The sequence below is a fragment of the Pongo pygmaeus genome, chromosome 7 (genome assembly GCF_028885625.2).
Source record: "Pongo pygmaeus isolate AG05252 chromosome 7, NHGRI_mPonPyg2-v2.0_pri, whole genome shotgun sequence".
In the NCBI taxonomy this organism is placed as follows: Eukaryota; Metazoa; Chordata; class Mammalia; order Primates; family Hominidae; genus Pongo; species Pongo pygmaeus.
This window is the reverse complement of record NC_072380.2, coordinates 8,179,710-8,203,591: the sequence shown is the minus strand read 5'-3', so window position 1 is coordinate 8,203,591 and position 23,882 is coordinate 8,179,710. Positions and strand designations below refer to the sequence as shown.

Sequence of the window (23,882 nt, the reverse complement as noted above, 5' to 3'; positions counted from 1 at the left end):
AAATACATTGAATGATATTAGCAGCAGAATCTTTAAATAAAGTAACCATACACAACTATGAGGCCACTTTTTTCATTGCTTATTATTTCTTGCTGTTTTTCACCATTGTCGTCATAATCAGCCTCATCCTACATTGTTGAACACCCATCATGGACCCTATGGCATAAACATTTTTCCTACTCATAAAGGAGCATATGTTCTCTATATGTATATAAAATTAACGTCTGAACAAAATGGCTTAAACAAGACAGAAGTTTATTTCTCCCTCACTTAAATCTATAGTTATACCTACCATGGCTAGTACAGATACTTGCCAAATTCATTCGGGACGCAGGCCCCTTCCAGCTCTCTGTTCTGCAATACTTTAGAAGAGGCTCTAGTGTGGCTGCTAAATCCCCACCTATCATTTTTGAATTCCAGGCAGCAGGAAAGAAAAAAGCCAAGAGAGAAAAACAAGGGAACATCTACCCCTCCTTTTAAATTTTTTAACCAACCCCCTCTTGTTTTTTTTTAACCGACTTTGTTGAGCTATGATTACATTTAAAAAGCTGTACATGTTTAAGGTGTACATCTCAGTGAGTTTGGGGATAAGTATACACCATGAACACATCACTGCCATCAAGATTATAAACATATCCCTCAACTCCCAAAGTCCCCCGCCCTTTATTATTATTATTTTTTTTTGGTAAGAATTTTTGGTAAGAATACAAAATCTACCCTTTTAGCAAATTGTAAGTATGCAATACAGCATTCTTAGCTAGAAGCACTATGCTGTAAACAAGACCTCCAGAACTTACTCCTGTGGTATATGTGAAACTTTGTGCTCTAACCACATCTACCCATTTCCCCAGCACCACGGTCCCTGGCAACCACCATTCTACTCTCTGCTTTTGTGAACTTGTCTATTTTAGATTTCAAATACAAGTGAAATCATATAGTAATTGTCATTCTGTGGTTGGCCTATTTCATATAACGTAATGCCTTCCAAGTCCATCCATGTTGTCACAAATGACAGGATTTCATTATTATGTAACACTGAATAATATTCCATTGCATATATGTATTAGCCACTTATCCTGATACTCTCCCTCCACCTGCCTCCCAACAGGCCCCAGTGTGTGTTGTTCCCCTCCTAGTATCCATGTGTTCTCACTGTTCTGCTCCCACTTGTAAGTGAGAACATGCAGTGTTTGGTTTTCTGTTCCTGGGTTAGTTTGCTGAGGATAATGGCTTCCAGCTCCATCCATGTTCCTGCAAAGAACATGATCTCATTCCTTTTTATGGCTGCATTGTATTCCATGGTGTATATGTATCACATTTTCTTTATCCAGTCTGTCACTGATGTACATTTGGGTTGATTCCATGTCTCTGCTATTGTGAATAGTGCTGCAATGAACATATGTGTGCATGTATCTTTATAATAGAATGATTTATATTCCTTTGGATATATACCCAGTAATGGGATTGCTGGGTCAAGTGGTATTTCTCATTATAGGTCTTTGAGGAATCACCATACTGTCTTCCACAATGGTTGAACTAATTTACATTCCCACCAACAGTGTAAAAGTGTTCCTATATCTCAACAGCCTCATCAGCAGGTAGTTTTATTTTAAAAATTTTTGAGAAACCTTCATACTATTATCTGAAATGGACATAGTAATTTGTATTTCCACCACAAGTATACAAGGGTTATCTTTTCTCCACATCCTCGCTAATACTTGTTATACATCTTTTTGATAATAGCTATTCTAAGAGGTATCTGGTGATATTTCACGGTGGTTTTTATTTGCATGCCCCTGACGATCAGAGATGGTAAGAATTTTTTCACATATTTGTTGCCCATTTGTATCTGTTCTTCTGAAAAATGTCTATTCAGATCTTTGCCCCTTTTTTTTTTCTTTTTTTTTTTGAGATGGAGTCTTGCTCTGTCACCCAGGCTGGAGTGCAGTGGTGTGATCTCGGCTCACTGCAAGCTCTGCTTCCCAGGTTCACACCATTCTCCTGCCTCAGCCTCCCGAGTAGCTGGGACTACAGGCATCTGCCCCCACGCCCAGCTAATTTCTTGTAATTTTTTTTTTTTAATGGAGACAAGGTTTCACCGTGTTAGCCAGATTTTGCCCATTAAAAAAAAATTCAACTTTTATTTTAGGTTCAGGGGATGCATGTGTAGGTTTTTACATTGACACATTGTGTGATGCTGAGGCTTGGAGTATGAATGATCTTGTAACCCAGATAGAAAACATAATACCCAATAGATAGTTTTTCAGGCCTTTGTCCCCACCTTCCCTTACCCCTCTAGTAGTCCCCAGTATCTGTTGTTCTGATCTTTACGTCCATGTGCAACCAATGCTTTGTTCTCACTTATAACTAAGAACATATGGTATTTGGTTTTCTCTTCCTGAATTATTTTAGAATAATGGCCTCCAGCTGCATCCATGTTGGTGTAAAAGACATAATTTTTTTATGGTTGCGTAGTATTCCATGGTGTACATATACTGTATTTTCTCTATCCAGTCTAATATTGTTCGGCATCTAGGTTGATTCCATGTCTTTGCTAATGCAAATAATACTATAATAAATATAGGAGTGCACATGTCTTTATGGTAGAACAATTTATTTTCTTTTGGATACAAGGGTCAGTCCCTATGGCTGCTGTCAAGGGCCAGTGTTGAGTGCCTGCAGCTTTTCCAGGCTCAGGTTGCAAGCTGTCAGTGGATCTACCATTCTAGGGTCTGGAGGATGGTGGCTGTCTTCTCAGAGCTCCACTAGGCAGTGCCCCAGTGTGGACTCTGTGGGGGCTCTGACCCCACATTTTCCCTCTGCACTGCTGTAGTAGACATTCGCAATGAAGTCTTCACCCCAGCAGACTTCCACTGGACATACAGGCTTTTTCATACATCTTTAGAAATCCAGGTGAAGGCTTCTGATATGGTTTGGCTCTGTGTCCCCACCCAAATCTCAGCTCAAATTGTACTCCCATAATTCCCACATGTTGTGGGGGGACCCAGTGGCGATAACTGAATCATGGGGCCAGTTTCTCCCATACTGTTCTCATGGTAGTGAATAAGTCTCACGAGTTCTGATGATTTGATAAGGGGAAACCAGATTTGCTTGGCTGTCATTCTCTCATTTGCCTGCTGTGATGTAAGACATGCCTTTTGCCTTCTGCCTCCCCCCAGCCATGTGGAACTGTAAGTCCAATTAAACCTCTTTCTTTTGTAAATTGTCCAGTCTCAGGTATATCTTTATCAGCAGTGTATTCCTGTACTTTGTGCACCTGCAGGTTGCATACCCCTTGGAAATTGCCAAGGCTTATGGCTTGCACCCTCTAAAGAAGTGTCCCAAACTGTGTCTGGGGCCCTTTAAGCCATGGCTGGACCTGGAGTGTCTGAGACCTAGAATGCTGTGAGCACTGTCCTGCACTTGCTCTGGGTGGTGTAGCCCTAGGCCCAGCCCACCATACCATTCTTCCCTTCTAGCCCTCCAGGCCTTTGAGGGGAGGGGCTGCCACCAGCCAAGGTCTCTGAAATGTCTTTGAGGCCCTTTCTTAATTGTCTTCTATTAGCATCTGCTTTCCTTTTAGTTACCCAAATTTCTGCAGGCTGCTTGAATTTCAGACAATACCAGTGGTCTTACAAATACTACATGACCCCTATCACTTCCTGATTTCATTTCTGCAATATATTTTATTTTTTTACATCATTATGAACATTGAAATTTTTATATCCATTCATCTTCAGTTTGTTTTCAAGTCCAGTTTACCGCCAAAGAATTTTAGAATATAAAGTCTCCATAAGACTCTAGTTTGTCTGGTTTCTTGCTGTATCCCTTGACTGCGAATGCTTTCTAGTACATATAATACACTCAAAAGCACTTATGAATAAAAAAATGAATAAATCTTCATATTTTTCTTCAAAATAGCCTTAACTCTTTGGTTTCCAACTTTATGTGAGGGTTTTTAGTAGTTGTCTCAAAAATCCAATCAAATTGAACAAGGTGTGTCTCCAGAATGAAGTTTTTGATTAGGTTCAGTGTCTGTGCAATCAGGGCATGTCTCTTGGAATGTAGTGGTTATTAGGTTTATTAATTATTTTTTTCATATATAAGGGGAAGCCAATCAGAGGATGCATTTTCCCAGAGAAGGAGCATCTGAAGAGTTTAAGACCTTGGGGAAAGAAAGTCTTGCTTCTTGCTTGTGGGACTTGCCTTGGAAGGTAGATAAGTTCACTGCATCCTCCAACTTTTTATTTCTGGTGAGTTCTCCAAGCACTGAGATGTGATCTGGCCTCATTCCCTTACAATGATACTGTTACCAGTAGAAGAGATTCCAGTTACTGGTAGCATATCTGCATGTGTCCATAAGCAACTTCAGTCCTTGCCTCCTCAGAAGAAAGAATTTGACTGAGGGGCATACAGCGGAAAAAGAGACTGAGGTAAGTTTCAGAGCAGGAGTGGAAGTTTATTTAAAAAGGCTTTAGAACAGGAAGGAAAGGAAAATTCTCTTGGAAGAGACCCAAGCAGATGCCTGAAGGTCCAAGAAAGAAAAGAGCATTTAACCTTGATCCTGTGATGGGTTTGCCTCTTTCCCATGATTCTTCCTTTAGGGAGTTTCCAGCATGCACAGTGCTTTCCTTACCCTTTGAAATTGAGCATGCACGGTGTGCTTAGGGAGTTATATGCATGTCCATCTGAAGCTTTCTTTCCTTTTCCGGTGGAGTGTGCCCCCGGAAGATTATACTTTGCCATTTTTGTCTCTTAACATGCATGCCCAAGAAGTTGCTTCTTCCTGGGGTCTGCATTTAATTAACATTTTTGATGTTAACAGGTGTAGACCATCAGGAAATGGCCTCTCTCTGGTGCTGCCTAATTATCATTTTTAGAGAGGCAATGTGACAATTGACAGGCCATCACTTGACATTTCTAGTGGGTAGGGGAAGAGCTCTCTCCTGCCCTGCTCATGCTCTTCTACCTGTAACAAGAGAAGCCTTGTATATCATTAGACGTTAGTCCCATTAAGGCAGCATCTCATTAAATTTTATTGTGCAAATTGTTACCTCACATTCTCATATTGTGTGTTCACTATTTGTGTGCCTTTTCCATTTTTGTTTTGACCATATATCATTATTTTAACTGCCTCCTCCAAGATTCTAGATCTGCATTGGCCAATATTGTAACTACTAGTCACATGTGACTATAAAGTTTAAATTAATTATAATTAAATAACTAAATGGCATATCCTTAGTAGTAATAGCCAAATTCATGGCCAAACTAGAAATTCTGTAACTACATATGTGTGGTAGTTACTGCATTGGACAATGCAGATATAGAGAATTTCTTTCATCACAGAAAATCCTGTTGGGCATGTTGGCTACCACTTATTTCTAAACTCTATTTGTGTGGTTTATAGTTAAATTATATTCTGCTTCTGTATATTCATTTCCTTTCATAGATTTTCTCAGGCAATTTTTAAATTTCATTCATTTACTTTCTTGAGGTAAGTACTTAGATTTTTTTTTTAAATAATGTACAGAAAATAATTTTTTCCATGGGTATTATTTTAGCTTTATTGTATTGGTACTTTTACGTACTATATTCAGGTATTATTATTTTTCATAACTTACTTTAAAAATTGTGCCAAGTTTATTTAAAATAGATTTCTCCCTTGATTTTCAGATGGAGATTCTGTCTTCCATTGGTGTATTTTAATTTAATTTTTATTTTATTTTATGTAAATATGTTGCATATTCCTTTTTTTAAAATGTGTGATTTTTCCTCTCTCCTTTTACACAAACTTCATATGCAGTGTTCATTATGCACTTTAAAAATAAATATTTTGTTTCAGGGCATGGTGCTTTCACACATAAAACCTTAGAATAATTTTATTTTTTTTATTTTTTATTTTTTTTCTTTTTTAAAATGAGGTTTTTATTTATTTTAAAATTATTTGGAATTTTTATTTATTTATTTTTTGTATTTTATTTTTCTTTTATTATTATTATTATTATTACTATTATTATACTTTAGGTTTTATGGTACATGTGCCCAATGTGCAGGTAAGTTAAATTCCATTCCACTTTCATCATTCCTGAACTGCTTTGAATAGATTGGATGTTGGAAGCCATGAGAGGCTTGCAATCCCATCAAGATAATAGGATTTTCCATTTATAGTGTAATCTGATATAGATTCGTTTTGGTTTCATACTTTAAAAAAAACCTATTCTCTTTTACTCTGTGCTGATCTTTGCTTTTCTATTTGTGCATTGCGAGAATATCAGCTGCTGTTTCCCTAGCACCTGAGATGTCACTCAACATTGTATAGCACTGGTGTTGAGAATTGAGAGAATCTACTAAATAATAGCACTTTTAGAGACTGCAGTTCTGAATTAAAAGGAAGGGAAAGGACAGGCAAAAGAATATAGACATCAGCTATTTTTACGGAAGATCTGTTGGAGAACATGGTTTTGTTGTCTAGGAACTTGATACCTAATACTACATTCCTCATACTTCACTAAGGTGTGTCTAAATAGCCATGAAAGGGCTAGGAAGTCAAAAGTCAGCCTCTTAATTGTTACGGGTGCCCTTAAAATATTAAGGTAATATAGACGATGCAGAATGGCTCCTTCCTCATGACTTTTAAAGAGATATGGGCCGGGCACGGTGGCTCACGCCTGTAATCCCAACACTTTGAGAGGCGGAGGCTGGCGGATCACCTGAGGTCAGGAGTTCCAGACCAGCCCGACCAAAATGGAGAAACCCTGTCTCGACTAAAAATACAAAATTAGCCGAGCACGATGGCGCATGCCTGTCATCCAAGCTACTCAGGAGGCTGAGGCTAGAGAATTGCTTGAACCCGGGAGGTGGAGGTTGCGGTGAGCCGAGATCACGCCACCGCACTCCAGCCTGGGCAACAAGAGTGAAACTCCGCCAAAAAAAATAAAAAAAAAGAGAGAGAGACATCTGGAGGGAGATACTAAGCTGTGCAGGCTCTCATCTTGAAGTCACCAAATACATAAGTTGTTATTCCTGCTCTGGTGAAAAGTTTGTCAATAAATTTTTTTCCACGAATTAATGAAAATTTTAGACCCATAACATAAGTTTTTAAAAGTTTCTCCTAAAGATTGCTTGTGGATATATGTGTTTAAAAATATATTTAATCTCTCCATCTTGAAATAGTTTTTATAGATTCCACACAAGAGTCCTTTATGAAATAAGTATGCTTTAACTTTCTTATAATATTTGTCCTTTTTTGTCCCTGGCACAGTCTGTATATGACCAGTTAAATTACTTTTAGTTCACGTTTGGGTTATAATTACACACGAATATTCTCTAAAGCCCAAATCTTATTTTGATATTCGAGGAAGAGTTTACATGGTAATAATATTAAGGGTCACAGCTGGTTTCACTGAAGCTTTGTAGGCATTCTCTAATATCTTATTTTTTTGAAGGAATTACAGACTTCAAAATTCTGCTTGAATTATAGTTCTGCTTGAATTTTAGACTACATAATACATGTGCTGTCAGGTACATTCATGGAAGCGACAGGCAGATGGAGTCATATGTTACTGGAGTCTTGATGAACAGATGTAGAAAATAGTCCAAGGAATAAGAAAAAAGTTGATATTGAAAAGTGCTTGTTGAAGTCTGTAAATGTGCATTAAATGTGGCCGTAAAAACAGACACAATGATGTTTGGGAACTGGGGTCTAAATGCTGGAGTCCCCAGAATCATAGAAAACCTTGGTTAGGTGAGTAATTTTGTCAAAAAGCAAGAAGAGGCAGCGACAGGCAGAATATCATTAAAAGTATTGCTGGGTCATTTTCTAATTTTTTAATTTTGTCATATTTTTCAAACTCTGTTGATCATTTATTAAACTGGTAAATAAACTATAATCAGCAGGGTTATGATGAGGGTTAAATAAGGAAATATATGTACATCTGTAAGCACAATGTCACAATTAATACAAAGTTACCCTTTTTATTTTTCCTGGACTTCATGTAGAAATGGGTCAGTAAATTTTTTGTTTATGACACATAATTATCATTTGTACATAAAATATATTTAATTATTTTTATATTTTTAGCAGGGAAGTAATACATGCATGTTTCCCCCGTCTCAAACACATACGTTCATATAAACATATGCACCTATATACCTACATATCTATGTATGAATATATACATGGACATCGGTATTTCTCAGCAAATATGTATCATGATAATCAAAGATATTGCAACTAACAAAGACTAATATAAACCATGATTGCAAGAATTTTAGATACCACATTAGTAAAATATCAGACTGAGCTGCTAAATTTCTCCCACCCCTAAGTCATTTTGTATTTTCTGAGTATCCTAGAGGATTGTGACTGTGTACACAGGACAGAAACACCATGACTCAAGGTACTCCTGCTAATTTCTCATGCAGGAGATTTTAAGGGCTAGATTAGCAGGATGGGAGTGTTGACCCTCTAAGTGAAATAAATCCCTGAATTGATTATCCCCATCCTAAAACAGATTATTGTTTTTGAGACAGAGTCTTGCTCTGTCACCCTCGCTGGAGTGCAGTGGTGGGATCTCGGCTCACTGTAATCTCTGCCTCCCGGGTTCAAGCGATTCTCCTGCTTCAGCCTCCTGAGTAGCTGGGATTACAGGCAAGCACCACCATACCCAGCTAATTTTTGTATTTTTAGTAGAGACGGGGTTTCACCATGTTGGCCAGGCTAGTCTCAAACCCTTGACCTCAGGTGATCCTCCTGCCTTGGCCTCCGAAATTGCTGGGATTACAGGCGTGAGCCACCGCACTCGACCCTAAAACAGATTCTTACTTGATTATTTCCAAGTTCCAAGGAGAAATACAAAAGTCAGAGTTGAGTGAAAGTGAAAGTGGAGTAAGGCTTCAGAAGGCTGTGGTGGGTGTTGGAGAAACATTGCTAGGGCATAAACTTAGGATAATAAAATCTGAGAAATCCCAGTGTTTATCTATAGGTGGAAATCATATTCCACATTTGGATGGAGTCAGGGATCCCTGTGTTTTAAAATCAGTGAGGGAATTGAATATCTGGAGTTGTGCCAATTAACATACAAAACCCAGTGCTTTTGACGTTCTCATTCACAAGATTTCTGTGATCCTCCTTTATTAGGAACCATAGTCATAGGCTTCCTAATTTTGACCACGGGAAAAGAGGAGAGGCCTCTGCGTGTTTGTGTCTGTTGGTTAGGCTGTGGTGCAAGTGATGTCACACTTCAGTGAAAGTCTGGCTTTTCATCACAGGTTGATCTGAAAATGGTGCACAAGAGTGGTTTCTCACATGTTCTTTCTCCAACCACCCCTTTTCTTAGTGCCTAAAGTGTCTGCAAGTGGAAATCCAGAAGAAGACAGAGAGAAACTGAGTTCCTGACAATGCATTCACTAGTGAGTAGGGGATGCCTCTTTCTACTGAAATTATACCCATATTGCTGGCAAATGGGCAGTTTTCTCCAATTTGCATAGGTGTTTCATTTTTATTCTTTTTGTTTGTTTGTTTTCACTATGTAAAATCCACCCAGCCTGGGTGTTCCAAATGCAATCAGGAGGCTTTCAGGTATCTGGCCTCCAGTTAAGTTTTCTCGGGACTCTATGTTGGGTATCATGTGTCAAAGACTCCTAAATTATCAATATAATTTCTAGTATTACACTACTTTATTCCAGCCCCTATTAAGGCTATTTACAAAAAAGATATGAGAGGTTTCATTTATATATTTCTTTTTCTTTCATCTATCCTATAATCTCATGGGAAATAATTAACCCATTAACTGTACTGTTGGCTGAAATAGACTTAGGATTGTGATGAATGCAGGCAATAGAGATGAGTGAAGAGCAGAACATCACAGCCCAACAATGAGTCTGATGTTCTAGCAGCTGAGTTCAATAAATCCAGTGTGATAGGACTTGCGAAAGAGCTATGCAGTGTTGAGGGAAAAGAAAAGTTTGATAAAATATAATTGTGCTTTTAAAAACTTTGCGAAAGGATAACTAAAGAAGTCATTATTATTCTTATCCCCATTCATTTTACCTTTTGGTAATTAAACTTTTTGCCTTCTGGTAACTGAAAGTAATGTATAAGAAATATAATTATTTAATTATGGTTGCACACTCAGAAGAAGGAACATAGGAGATAGAGTACAATTTAGGGTTCTGTGGAAATGCTTTATAAGGGCTGGTTAGAAAAAAATCAATAAAGAGGCTTTTTTAATCCTTGAACAAGTGAAGTGACAAGGTAAATTTAAAAGAGAAACAATGATAACTGATGTTTGGATTGCCGAGAGAAAGTTGAGAACAGGAGGCTTCATATCACAGGAATCATCAGAGTAAGATTTCCTCAGTATAGCAACCTCAGCGGTCTTGTCTTGTGCTGCTGGGCTGTCTTTAAGCCTTGTCATGAACACCTGAATTATATAACATTAGAGAGACTATATGTATGAATTGAATCCTATATTCTGCATAAAGCTTGTTCAGTTCTGAGGAATGCTGGAGTCTGGCTCATTACTTTCTAACTTTTTAATGAATAAGGGACCAATGACTTATATTTAATAAATATTTGCTAGATAGGAAATACGTTTTCTATTAGTTCGTTAGATTATTCAAAACACATAATATGTCTTTTAACCATTTGATTGGTGAGAAACCTGTGGTTCATCTAGAGAAATAATTTATTTCATCACAGTCATGTTTAAAAAGTAGTAAATCATGGTTATTTGCCTTGTGACAAATCTGTAATTTACTTGTAATTCATGGTACATTTCATTTTATTTATGAATGTTCAAGTGAAAATTTTATAATCAGTTATGTAGAGGTGATTAACACATTACTGAGAAATATCTGGGTTATATTATGCCACACCTCATGCGATATTTCTTTATAGTAAAGTTTAATGGATTCAGAGTGGGTATATCTCTGTGAGTGAATATGAAAGGCAGATACCAGCTTAGTACTGAGAATGAACTGGCTGGAACCCAAAACACTGAGTATTCTGCATACCCAGCTCCTAGCTATGTCATCACAGCCTTCCTCTTCCGGACATTGAAAGGGATTTCTCTGTCTAAACTAAAATGTCTGTGATGTTTTAGAAGAAAGTGACTTTTGAAGATGTAGCTATTGACTTCACCCAGGAAGAGTGGGCCATGAAGGACACATCCAAGAGAAAGCTGTACAGAGATGTGATGCTGGAAAATATCAGTCACCTGGTGTCCCTCGGTGATTCCCTCAACATTCACGTACATATGTAGACACACATTCGCTCATTCATTCAATAAGTGTTAGAACAGCTTCCCCATATCTCACTCTAATCTCTTCTCTGATTCTCTCACAGATCTCATCTGAAAAAATTTGAACTCTCTAAATCTATCTGAAATAAATATCTTTCTTTTTATTTTATTTTATTTAGTTTGTCACTCAATTAGAATGCAATCTTGACAAGGATTTCATGGTTTCTTTGGTACTCAGTCTCTAATACTCATAACAGACCTGGGAACTTAATGAATAGTTTCAATGTATTAAATTACATATTTTCTAAATAACTCTTCTGCTTTAGTGTATGCTTAGGCTGAGACCAATTAGTGAAAATAATAGCAATATTCCATACGGAGCACCAATTATTTTTGTAAATCGAATGTTTTTTTGTTCAGCATGAGAATAATAATAAACACACTGTGCAGAGATTTAATTACTCTCTTTCTGAGAAGATAGTGTATTATGCATTGTGTCTTGGAACTCAGGCATGGACTCAGCATTCGTAGGTCCTGACTGTTTTGAATTTTCTTTTCCTGATGGACCTTTGGTTTGGATGTGTTTTCTAGTCTCACGTTGGGTCAGAAAACTCCTGGGGAGTTTTCTGTGTTCTAGGTCCTGTGGCCTGAGCTGACCTTCACTGTTTTTATTCTTCCTTGATAACCTGCCTTGCACTTGGTGATAATGCACATTTATTGACAGTGAACTCAAAACACATGTATTCTTTCCACTAACAGGGTACCAGGTAAGCAAATCCTGTATAACTTTACGGCTGGAACAAGGAAAAGAGCTGTGGCAGGAAGGAAGAGAATTTCTTCCAGACCAGAATCCAGGTAAGCAACAGGGTCCTGTGCTCTAATAGGAGGAGGTGTTTTCAATGAATAATATCAGTTGAATATTAATGAGTGGTTTTATTAAATGAATGATAATTTCTAAAATGTAGGTTAGGCTACTGGAGCAGAATTCCTTAGATGTTATTATCATTTTGTTCCTGTGTCAGATGCTACTCTTGTGTCCTCTTGCCTTTTCTTTTACTTTTGGGAAAAGGATAATTCATGTACTTGTTGGGGTTAAACTTTCACATGCTGACTCTTTTCCTGATACCCCTGTGAAGACTATCCCTCTATTTACCTGTCTCATATCTCATCTCCATTTTAACTCTTTCCACATTTTAATTTTAAAAATCTTTTCTAATTGCTGACACTGTACAATCTATTTCTTCTATTCAAGCAGTTTCTTCATTTGACACTCTTGCCACATCTAAGTGTCAATTTTTTTAAAAAAGTAAATGGGCCTTGGGGCTTTTCAAACAATTTTATCACCATAATACAAATGTAACAATTTATTTTTCAATTATTTCAGACAGGGAAAGTGCCCTTAAGAAAAGACACGTGACATCCATGCATCCTATCATCAGAAAAGACGCATCCACCAGTATGACAATGGTAAGTTTTATAGCTGTGTACACCAGTCATCTAAGTTAAAGACATGGTAATGGGTAAAATTAGTAATGAAGCACAATCACCTGAGTGTAATTAGGCTGGCATTAAATGCTTTCTAAGCAAAAAAAATTGGATACTTTGAATTAAGTGAATAAATTGACCTGTGTTCTAAACCATAACATGAGATCTCTAAAACAGAACAAGTGCATATACATTTCTCATACCCAGACATTGAAAGATATTGATATCATCACAATTAATGCAATAAGTCTGCAGTTGGGATCTTACAGAACATATCTGTATCTGCAGGAGATAATGTGTATGCAAATGTCAATCGAGAAAAATGACAAGACAAGTCTCAATCATTTTAGGAGATTTATTTGCCAAAGTTAAGGACATGCACCCAGGAAACAGGTGTATGCCTTTCTCCAAAGATGATTTTGAAGGCTCCAAATTTAAAGGGGAAAGGGTAGGATATTGAGAAGTACACAATTTTCATGTAAAAGGTGGGTAGAAAAAATAGTCATTCATGCATTTTTCTGGCTCAGTGAATCTGGATTTTTGAACATAAGATGACATAAACAAATGAAGCAGATTAATAATGCAGAAAAGCTGCATTTTACATAAGACAACATAGGCAAAATTGGGCAGGGAAACAATCAGATATGTATTTGTGTCTGGTGAATTGGGGATGACTGCACCTGTAAAGACAAGCTATCAGTCTGCATTGCCATGGTTTAATTTCAACAGCTCATGAGGAATTTCCTTGTGGGCAAAATATGGGGGAGGTGTGTAGCTTTTAATCTTGTAGCCATATTATTTAGGAACCGGAAGAGGGAGGCAGGTTTGTGTGACCCAGTTCCCAGCTTGATTTTTCCCTTTGGTTAAATGAGTTTGGGGTCCCAAATTTCATTTCCTTTCACACAAGTAACATTGGAAAGATTTCAACTGGAGTCTACCACTGAATGGTTGGTCTAGGATTCAAAGGTAGTGAAATGAATATATAGATATCTGTGGGTAAACCATTAAGAGCTTTTAATCTTTGCCCCCAAAGGAGAACTCTCTCATTCTGGAGGATCCTTTTGAATGTAATGATTCGGGAGAAGATTGCACTCACAGTTCCACAATAACTCAGTGTTTGTTAACTCATAGTGGAAAGAAACCCTATGTCAGCAAACAGTCTGGAAAATTCCTTAGTAATCAGTTGTCCCCTAAACCACATAAACAAATTCATACTAAAGGTAAATCATATCAATGCAATCTATGTGAAAAGGCCTATACTAATTGCTTTCACCTTAGACGGCACAAGATGACTCACACTGGAGAGAGGCCATATGCATGTGATCTATGTGGAAAAGCCTTCACTCAGTGTTCTCACCTTAGAAGACATGAGAAAACTCACACGGGAGAGAGACTGTAAAGTGTCATCAATGTCAGAAAGCCTTTATTCAACCCTTTTAACCTTCGAAGACATGAGAGAACTCACCTTGGAAAAAAGTGTTATGAATGTGATAAAAGTGGGAAAGCCTTTAGTCAAAGCTCTGGCTTTAGAGGAAACAAAATAATTCACACTGGAGAGAAACCACATGCTTGTCTTCTATGCGGGAAGGCCTTCAGTCTGTCTTCCAACCTTAGATGACATGAGAAAACATGCACTGGAGAAAAGCCATATGAATGCCATTTATGTGGGAAAGCCTACAGTCAATGTCTTAATCTTAAATAGCATCAGAAAATTCACCCTGGAGAGAAAGTTATAAACTTCTTCAGAACATATTCTGACTTTAGATGACATGGTGTTAGGAATGACGAAGGTAAGGAATGTGGAAGAGACTTCAGCTGTAGTTGTAGCATCTAAACATACCAAAGGACTCACATTTTGAAGAAATACTGTAATCAACATAGAAGATACTTCGGTTACCTTTATTCTTCAGTCCACATCAATAAATTCATATGGAAGAGAAATTGTATGACATGTATGTACCAAAGACTTGTTAATGATCTAATCATAAATGACATGAGAGAGCTGAAACTGTCAACAGAATAAACTAAAAGTCTTCAGCAACAGCTTTAACTTAAAACAAGTGAGACTTTCAGGTAGAGAATCTCTAACTCTGCATTCAGTGTGAAAATGTTTTTATTTGCAATTTATTGTCAAATAACATAAGAAAACTTTACTTGGATGAACACTTTGTTTGTATTTTCTGTGAATAAACATTCAGCCAAGAACCAGGCTTGAGGTTCACAAGAAAACACAGTGATAAAATGCTGCTAAAATGGAAAACAAGAGAGGAAAGCCTTTATAAGCTAAATAACAAGGGAAAGTCTTTCCAAGGGCAAAGAATTCTCCTGGAATACCAAATACATCTTACTGGAGAAGTTATGCAATGAAAAATCATGAGAAATCCTTTCTTCATAGAGCAACACTTGTGGCACATGGGAGATTTCACACTGGACAAAACACGGTTAGCATCTTGAAAGGAGAAAATTCTTTAGTGGTAATTCATTTCTTAGTTGACATTAAGTTTCTCACATTGAGGAGCTATCAAACTTGAAAATCACTGTGGAGAAACCTGATAGATTTCTCATCAGAAAAGTGAGTCAAGAAGGTGGACCTCTAGAAAAAACTCTTAACACATACTTTAGCAAAATACTTCAGAAATTTGAGAAAATGTCTATTCATAAAAATGTGGCATGTAAATGTATAATAGCAAAGTGATCAGGGAATAAATTGAATGCAGAATTATATAAGAAATTTCATTAAACTTTTCCAAAAGATCAATACTTACAAATATTGAAAGAATACAATCGGTTGTTGAAAAAACTTAGTATGTTGGAGAAGTCCTTGTTTCATTTATGGAGCCCTAACAAATCGATTTGCATCTGCACTCCTTGGCTGAGATTATTGTTTGAGATTCTACCCCAACTTCTGAGTCTCCCCAGTCTTCAACAGCTCTTTCCTCACAGCTCACCTCCCTTTATTTCAACGTCCACTAAAACCACTTCTTTCCATCCAACCCTCGAGTTGACACACCAGCGATCTTCAGCCCCACTTGCCAGATTTCTCAGTGGGTCATTGCATAGATTTAGCAGGGAAATGGAGGCTGTATCAAAGACACCTAGTATATACATTTGGGTGTCCCCAGCCCTTGCCTCTGTCTCTGAGCAGTTACCTGGGATCAGAGAATAAGGCAGCTCTTCTCTTCTATCCCTCAGAAGGCTCTTGAAATTTTGTCCCTGGAGCCTCTCTAACTGGAGGTAGCAGTTCATCTCATGACACCCCACATTTTATTCAGGTAAGTCCTGAGTTATTACACAGAGACTGACACAGCTGTGCTCCTTTTACTGCAGTCCAGAAGATAAAATACCAACATGATAAAACAGCCAAACCAGTCAGCCACCTTGCAAGCCTTTCCTATATTTGATTCAATGTACTTTTCCCGAAGCAAAATGAAAGTTCTCACAGAGGGGGCCTCCTCTGCCTTGTCCTCAGAATTGGAAAATGTATTGTCCATCAAGGAGCCTCAGTACCGAACCTAAAACTCATGAGAAAATGTTTCCTGAATATCAAGTGGGATGACTTGAAATTTTGCCAAACTGGCACAATTTTAATACGATAGGACTTACTAAGGCTAAATGGCCTTATCCATGGTTGAAATTGACACATTATTATATTAAAAAATCTCCACAAGTGATTGATTTTACTCTGCAGCCAGGGTTTATGCCAAGTGTGAGGATAATGAGCAAGAAATTCAAGCCCTTGGCAAACTGGTTGGAGACGCAAGGAATATGTCCAGGCAGAGCTCATATCATTATTTATTGTTTAATCTATTTAATTAAATGTGTAATTTACCCACAAACTGTGGCTGACATTACATGTACTCCTGAACCACATTAAGATGTACTATTTGTGCTGTGAAATTCTACGGGATTTGACAAATGCATGGTGGCAGATCTCCAGCCATTATTAAAGCATAACACAGAATGCTTCTCTTATTCAAGCTCGTCTTCCCTCCACATAGAGGGAATCAATCGACTTTTGTATACTGATTTTTGAATTTGCTTTTTTATTTCCATCTTCTTTAATTAAAGCACAAGATATCGTACTCAATTTCCATTTGATCTTCCAAAAGAAAGGTACTGAATAATCTACACCTGAATTTCAGTGATTCAGACTCAGGTCCACCACTAAGGCCAAACGTCCTGTGCTGTCACCTCATGGCCGGCAGAGGGCAATGAAACCCATCTTTCCGGCCATGCAGGGCGCATGCGCGATCTGCCTCCCGCGGCGGGCCCAGTCTCCAGGAAGGACCTGAGTTTTCTTTACCCATGGTCAGGGAGGCGCCATCGCCCTGGCTTTGGGGCTGGGGCCTCAGGGGAGGTTCCGGTAGGGGCCTTGGAGAGGCCGCTCTTTTTGCAAGGCCCGACACGGCGGGCCCTGCGCAGGCCACCCTATTCCCCGCCCTCAGGGCGTCAGTATCCGCCTGAGGCCGGATACCCCCGCTGGGCCCAGATGCTCCCTCTGGGCCCGGAGCATCCCCGGCGCTGCCCTCCCAGAGCCCCGCAGAGGCTGAAGTGGCGCGGGGTAGGGGGGCCTGGCTCCGCGAGAAGCGGCGGCAGCGAGGGCTGGAGGACCCGGGCTCCGGGGCTCCGGGGCTCCGGGCCTCCTGGCCTCCGGGGGGGTCTGGCCTGGGTGAGACAGAGCCCATCCAGGAACTGGGACTCCGGGGTTCTGGTGTGGGTGGATCCGGGGCAGGCTCAGGACCAAGTCCCTCTCCTTCCACCAAGAAGCGCCCAGAGGCCGGCGGGAGCTCCAGGTTCACCTCCTCCTCCTCCAGGTGTTTACTTTTCTTTTATTTCTGTGAGGCCAGAAATTGGCGCCATCCTTCACATTGGTGAATCGGGACCCTAACACTCATTACCTCAGGTTTATTGTTATTGCCATTAACAGTGTTGGTGGCATTATCACTAAGATCATCATTGTTGTTATTATTGTCATTCATGATTATTAGCAGGTGTGTTCATCATTTTGTCTCACTATGCTTTTTTCTTTTTTTTCTTTTTTTTTTTTTTTTGTGATTGGTTTTGTATGACGTTGAATTGAGCTTCTTTAATCTTGACCAGTGTTGTCAGATTTCTGAAGAGCATTCCGGAGGATGACTCCTGCCTTTCAGCGCAACCACAGAATTTTGTGGGCACAGGAGAACACCTAGAATATTCCCCATTCATTGCACAGCAGCTTTGGGAAATAGTGGCTGCCTGGTTCTGAGATGAGGTAGAAAAGACTGGATACTGGGGCAAGTGATAGCACCTCCACTGGTGTTTTTATGAAGCTAAGCGCACTGTCTCCCATGTAGACTTAGAATAAAATCTGATGGCTCTAAAGGGCCATGGCTGCCCTTCCTGGGATTTCCTGGGAACATTTAAACCTTCTGTGGTTCCTGGAGTAGGTAGGTTGCCAAGTCTGTGCCTCATATGGTAGCACCAGTCTTTTCTGGGCCAACGAGGGCACTTAGAATGTTTCCAGAAGCTCAGGCATGCTGTCTCTGTTCCTCCCTTCTGTTCAATGGCAATTAACTGGGTCCCTGGCTGATGTAGAACATCCTGCAGAAGGTTGGGCTTGGGTGACTTCCTGGCCAGCCTTCCCAGGCAGTCATCTTTGAAAAACTTGAAGAGACTCACAGAGGCTGTTCACTGGTATTTCATGACTGCAAGTGGGGTTTCTGGATCCTTGAGTTTACTTAGAATATTTGAATGGCGCTGAATGGCCAAGAAACTCTCCCTGGTCTTAGAAGCTGCCAAAAGCTATCACTGGGCCTCTGAAGAGACTTTTAAATTTTTCCAAGTACATTTGGGCATAGGAAACTTTTCCAGGTCTAGCTGAGCCAGCTCAGGTCGAGTCCCGAAAAACTGGTGGGTATTGGGGGATCTCATCTTATGAAAGAGCAATTGGTGGCAAAGCTGGGTCTCCAGGACAGCTGTGTGTGTATATGTCTGTAGAACATGCCTTGTAGTCATCTTTGGTAACTGAACACAATTTGTGAATGGATAAACCATATTCATTGCTGTACAATAATGAAAAATCCATATTAACAATGGCAGTAATAAAAATATTGATAGATATTAACAGTAATGACGATCATCATGATACTAGTACTAATGGTTTTAATACTGATAATAATACTAACCCTATGGACTTGGGACATATAAGTTTTCCATAAATGGATAATAGGCATAAATATTTGGCTGTCTAGGGTTATTTCAAGTCCCAAAAAGCAAGGATGAACATCTAGAACGAGAAGAAAAACAATCTGGAGGTTGGTATGTGCACACCTGGGGACTCCTGTGTTAACTTCTGGGGTTTCAGCCTAAAAGGGAATGTTAATATAACCCTAGTCCTGGAACACCATGCTGACCAACACCTACCAGGTTTCAGGAGATAAGACAGCTGGCTGATGGGGCAGGGATCCAGAGAAGGCACGGGTCCAGACCCGCACATGTTGCCCAGTGGCAGAGTTCATGACAAGCAATAAGCCCCAGGACAATGTCATTCCCAGACACCTGGCTGTCATCTGCTTTTTCATGGCCTCTCTCTACTGGTACCTCTAGGCACTTGCATGTCCTCCAGAGGCTATAGGAGGGCATGATACTCAGTACTCTCCCACCTGCAGGAGGCAAGAAAGATGGAAACAGCTAAATACCATGGCTCCTGGATTTTTTTTGTTGGGCATGGCATATTTTGCATTTGCTTTAATAATGATGGAACCCAGTCAGTGGCTTGCAATACAGATCTAGATGACTCTGGACACCTGTAGAGATTTTGACAATTTCCAGAAGATCACAAGTTCTTGGAGGACTTTTTTCATGAGTTCTTTGACTGAAAAGGCGGTTCAAAGAGCTTCTATACTGACTTAGAAAATGTTGCCGAGGCCAGATGCGGTGGCTTACGCCTGTAATCCCAGCACTTTGGGAGGCCAGGGAAGGCAGATCATGAGGTCAGGAGTTTGAGACCAGTCTGACTAACATGGTGAAGCTCCCTCTACTAAAAATACAAAAATTAGCTGGGCGTGGTGACACACACCTGTAATCCCAGCTACTCAGGCGGCTGAGGCAGAAGAATCCCTTGAACCTGGGAGTCGGAGGTTGCAGAGAGCCAAGATTGCAACTCTGGACTCCAGCCTGAGAGACAGAGCAAGATTCTGTCTCAAAATAAATAAATAAATAAATAAATAAATAAATAAATAAAAAGGAAGAAAAAAGAAAATGTTGCAGACACTCTGGTGAAGAGGTAGGCCCTCTCCTGCCACTCCAGGCAAAAGTTTCTTGGCCACAAACCTGATTTAGCAATATCCCTTCATCTTAGGTGGGTAACAGAAAGCCATTCATGACCTATCTAAGCATGGAGGAGGGATTTGACTTAGAAAACTTATAGGTGGACTACTTGGTGAAAGAAAGTGCATTCTAGGGCTCACAGGCCTACACATAGAGTTGCTATCACATAAAGCATATGTATGAATTCTTTCTGAGCCCATGGCAAGATGAGGGTGCACTTCATCAGTCTCCTATGCTGGTATGAATAGGTACTTGCCTGAAAAATAAAAGAATAATTCAGGAAGCCCATTCTTCTACAGGACACCAGGCAGTACAGTAGGAGTCCTGGGGTTACTGTGGTATTTATGTTTTAAGGTTGTCTTTTAATCATCTTCAGCAAATTCAACAGTCTTCAGGAACATAAAAAAATTATTCAACATTGCATAAAAGCTAACACAAATATATCCATGATAAAGAACTGTACCAGTATAATAATAACAGTAATAACAATCATAATGGTGATGATTTAAATGTCAATTTAATGAAGAGAGTAATAAAAAAGCAGATATTTAAGAACATATTCCTGTAAGCCTGTGACAATGTTCCCATATGAGCCCTCATGTTATTGATTAGAAGGAGAAGCTTAGGGCTACATCTTGAAATATCTTCTGTGATGGCAAAGAAGAGTGGCAGTAGGGAGAATAATTCTGAGCCACATGAGAGCATGGGCAAAAGTGGAGATACCTGTGCCACGTGGAAATACATTACAAATGGACTATGGCAAAGGGTCTGGCCAGAGTCTTGCCTGACCCAGGTCATACAAAAGCCTTCAGTAGTTCACCCCAAGAAATAGCTGGTCCAGGCTGTAGATGAGAGGCACTGGGCAGACAGATCCACACCTGCCTCCTGAGTCTCAGAAGTCTGGTGTGCATTGAACATTAAGCCCCTAGCCTACTGAGACTTCACCTCCCAGCTGGTCTTCTACCATCTGATTCTTGAGCCCCATCACGTTAGTGTCATCTCCATACTGGAATTGCCAACAATATCTGATGGAGGGTTTCACCCTGGGTACTTGGTGCCAGCAATGGATGAAATACCAGAAGGGAGGCTCCAGGGCTTCCATAGAAGACACAGTCTAAAGTTCCTCAGGTGATCAAATGGTCATCTCAGGGATTTTCAGTAGAACTGCAGCATTTTGTGAATACCTGAGTGAATGCAGAAAATATCCAGAGGCAAGGGCTTTCTAGGAAGCTCCCTGTGTAAATCAAATACAAGGAATATCTACTTCTGGGCTCAAAAGCTAACTTAGAGAAAAAAAAGTGAGATGCTGGCAGAAGGCGAATAACTCCACTTCAGTTCCCAAGAGAAAAATGGTTCTGTAACCTCTGAGTTTATTTAGAAAAATTTTGGAGCCTCAGGAAGACCGAGTATATCATTCCTGATGTTTCCAGGACAGATTGGACTTCTTAGGCCTTTGGGAATATTCTAAGTCCTCTCAGGTTTCCATGGAAGACTGTAACTCTACTCCTAGAGCACATGCCACCCCTGAGCAAGCTCACTGTTTTCTAAATATTCCAAGGAAGCCCATCCAGGGTATGCCTGTATTGGTGAGTTTCACCTTGGACTGGCAGGAGAAGACTGAGAATGATACATGCAGAGTTCACTTGGTAAAGGTAGGGGAGCCAAGAAGTCCAGATCTGGAGAGCACCTGAAACACCAGATGGCAGAAGGACAGTAAGGAGGTAAAGTCAGCTATGGAGTTGGAGTTTCATGTTTACTGCATGTAGGATTCTGAGTTCCAGGACTGATGGACTGGTGGGGATCAGAGACGTGTCTGCTTTGCAGGGAGCCAGGGCAAACCAGCCATCTGGTTGCACTACTGAAAGCTTTTGTGTGCCCAGTGGTAGGCAGGACACAAACCAGAGTCCCTTCACCTCTGGCTGGTAGTTCTTGATGAGAGAGGTTTGCACACAAGTGTTCATATTAGCCCATGGTCTCCTGTGGCTTGCTTTTCTTTCACCTGCTGTTTTTGATGTTTGCCATCATGGAACACATTTCATAGAGAAATTCTTTGACTCCGACTCCAAATTACACAAAGAGGACCCAATTTGTGAAGTTTTCATATATTTAGGAGAATCTCCACATTAATTTTTGTGTCCTTATGTTCATATTGTCACTAGTATTAAAATTCGCACTATTTAGGTCATTGTGTTCATTATCATGATTATTAATTATTTTTCATTTGTCATTTCTTTTTATTGGTTAATTTTTGTGGCAGCTGTTATATAACAATCACTAGAGTTTCCCTATTCATGAAAGATGTCCAAGTTAATGGAGATAACTAGGAGTGTTACTTTACAGGTATGTAAATACAGATAACCTTGGCTGAATTGTGGCCATATTGTCTGGTGTCCCTTTGAGGGTGAAGCCTCTTATATTATTCTAAGTGACCTCTGGAGACAGCAACTGTCTCATAATTGCAGGGACGACTTGAGAAGGCATCCTGAGCCTATGCAGAAATGCAGAAGCACTTCCATGATCTAAACAACCTATGTGAAAGCCTGAAAGCCAAAGCAAGATCCTCTTATTACAAAGCTGTCCAACAAAAAGTTTTCCAAGTAACACTGGAGGTCCATCAGTCACTCTTCCTGGTCTTGAAATGCCAGAAATGTCCTCCTTGATCCTTCTGAGAGTCAAGATCTTTTCAAAATCACCTCAGGAGACACAGAACCACTCCATCCTACCTGAAGTTGCAGGATGACTCTTCTTTTGACTAGAGTCTCACAAATATATTCGTTGATAGTTTTGATTCCTGGGAGCCGCCATTGCTTGCAAAAGATGTGCCACAGACTAGACATTTTCTGTCTCCTTACTTGTCCGGGGAAGACTGAAGTTTTACTGAAACACAGAGATGGGAATCTAACCCTCTGAACAGCCTCAGGATTTTCTAAGTCTTCCAAGCGGAGTGTAAATACGGGTAAGGACCCATTGCACCCCCTGATGGTCTGGAATCACATAGGATGATGCTTTCAAACAACTCTAGTTGGAGATACATTTTCTGAGATATTCCAAGGAGGAAGGACACAACTGGAACCGATGTTAGAAGGACAGCTGAGCATTAAGTGCCTATGTAGTGTTTGCAGCTTAGTGTTCCATGCAGAAGCGGAATCTGGGCCCTGGTGTTAGAATTCAGTGTAATTCTGGGTTCCTGCTTTCCTTCCAGGAAAACCCACTTCCAACTGGATGTCTGGATGAACTACTGAAAGCTGCTGAGTGTCCTGCAGCAGGTGAGCTGTGGCCAGAGCCCAAGAATGAAGGGGGCTCCCTCAGTCTGTGACTGTGAAGAGGAAGCCTGAGGTTTAGCAGGCTCAGGCCCCAGAAGTATGGAAAAAATGAGGTAGGGAGGGAGGGGTCCTCAGGATAAGACTGAGGTCTACAGAATTCCAGGGTCAAGGGGATGGTGCGGTGTCGTGGTGCTGTCCTTGATGTTCCAAGAGGGGAGAGAATCCATTTCCTGAGTAAAAGCTTCACATGGGGTGAGGAGGGGAGAAGTGAACAGAGAGGAAACAGGGAAGGCCAAGACAGAGACCAGCCTTACAGCAATTTTAACCAGAAGTGGACACAGACCCTGGACCCCATCATAGGGGTTCAGGCCTAGGACCGTCTCCAGGTGATGCATAGCTCCCTTGTCAGGTTAGTGGGTGCAGGGATTGTGACGTCTGCAGGGATATGGAAGGCTGGGCAATGGGAGCAGCTTACTGGGCTGGACCAGAAATACTGAACTTCTTTTCCATCAATGAAATCCGCTTCCGGTTAAGAAAAAACTGAATTCTAGAGAGGCAGGGCCTAGGAGGAGGTCAGGGACTG

The 23,882-nt window shown here is 40.1% G+C and overlaps 2 pseudogenes; both read left to right on the top strand.

Moving 5' to 3' along the window:
* The first annotated feature begins 9,399 nt into the window (after nt 1-9,399).
* LOC129043226 (zinc finger protein 705A-like) lies at nt 9,400-14,346 on the top strand (annotated as a pseudogene).
* A 2,625-nt stretch (nt 14,347-16,971) lies between these two features.
* On the top strand, nt 16,972-23,420 carry LOC129043228 (zygote arrest protein 1-like; annotated as a pseudogene).
* Nucleotides 23,421-23,882: the final 462 nt, after the last annotated feature.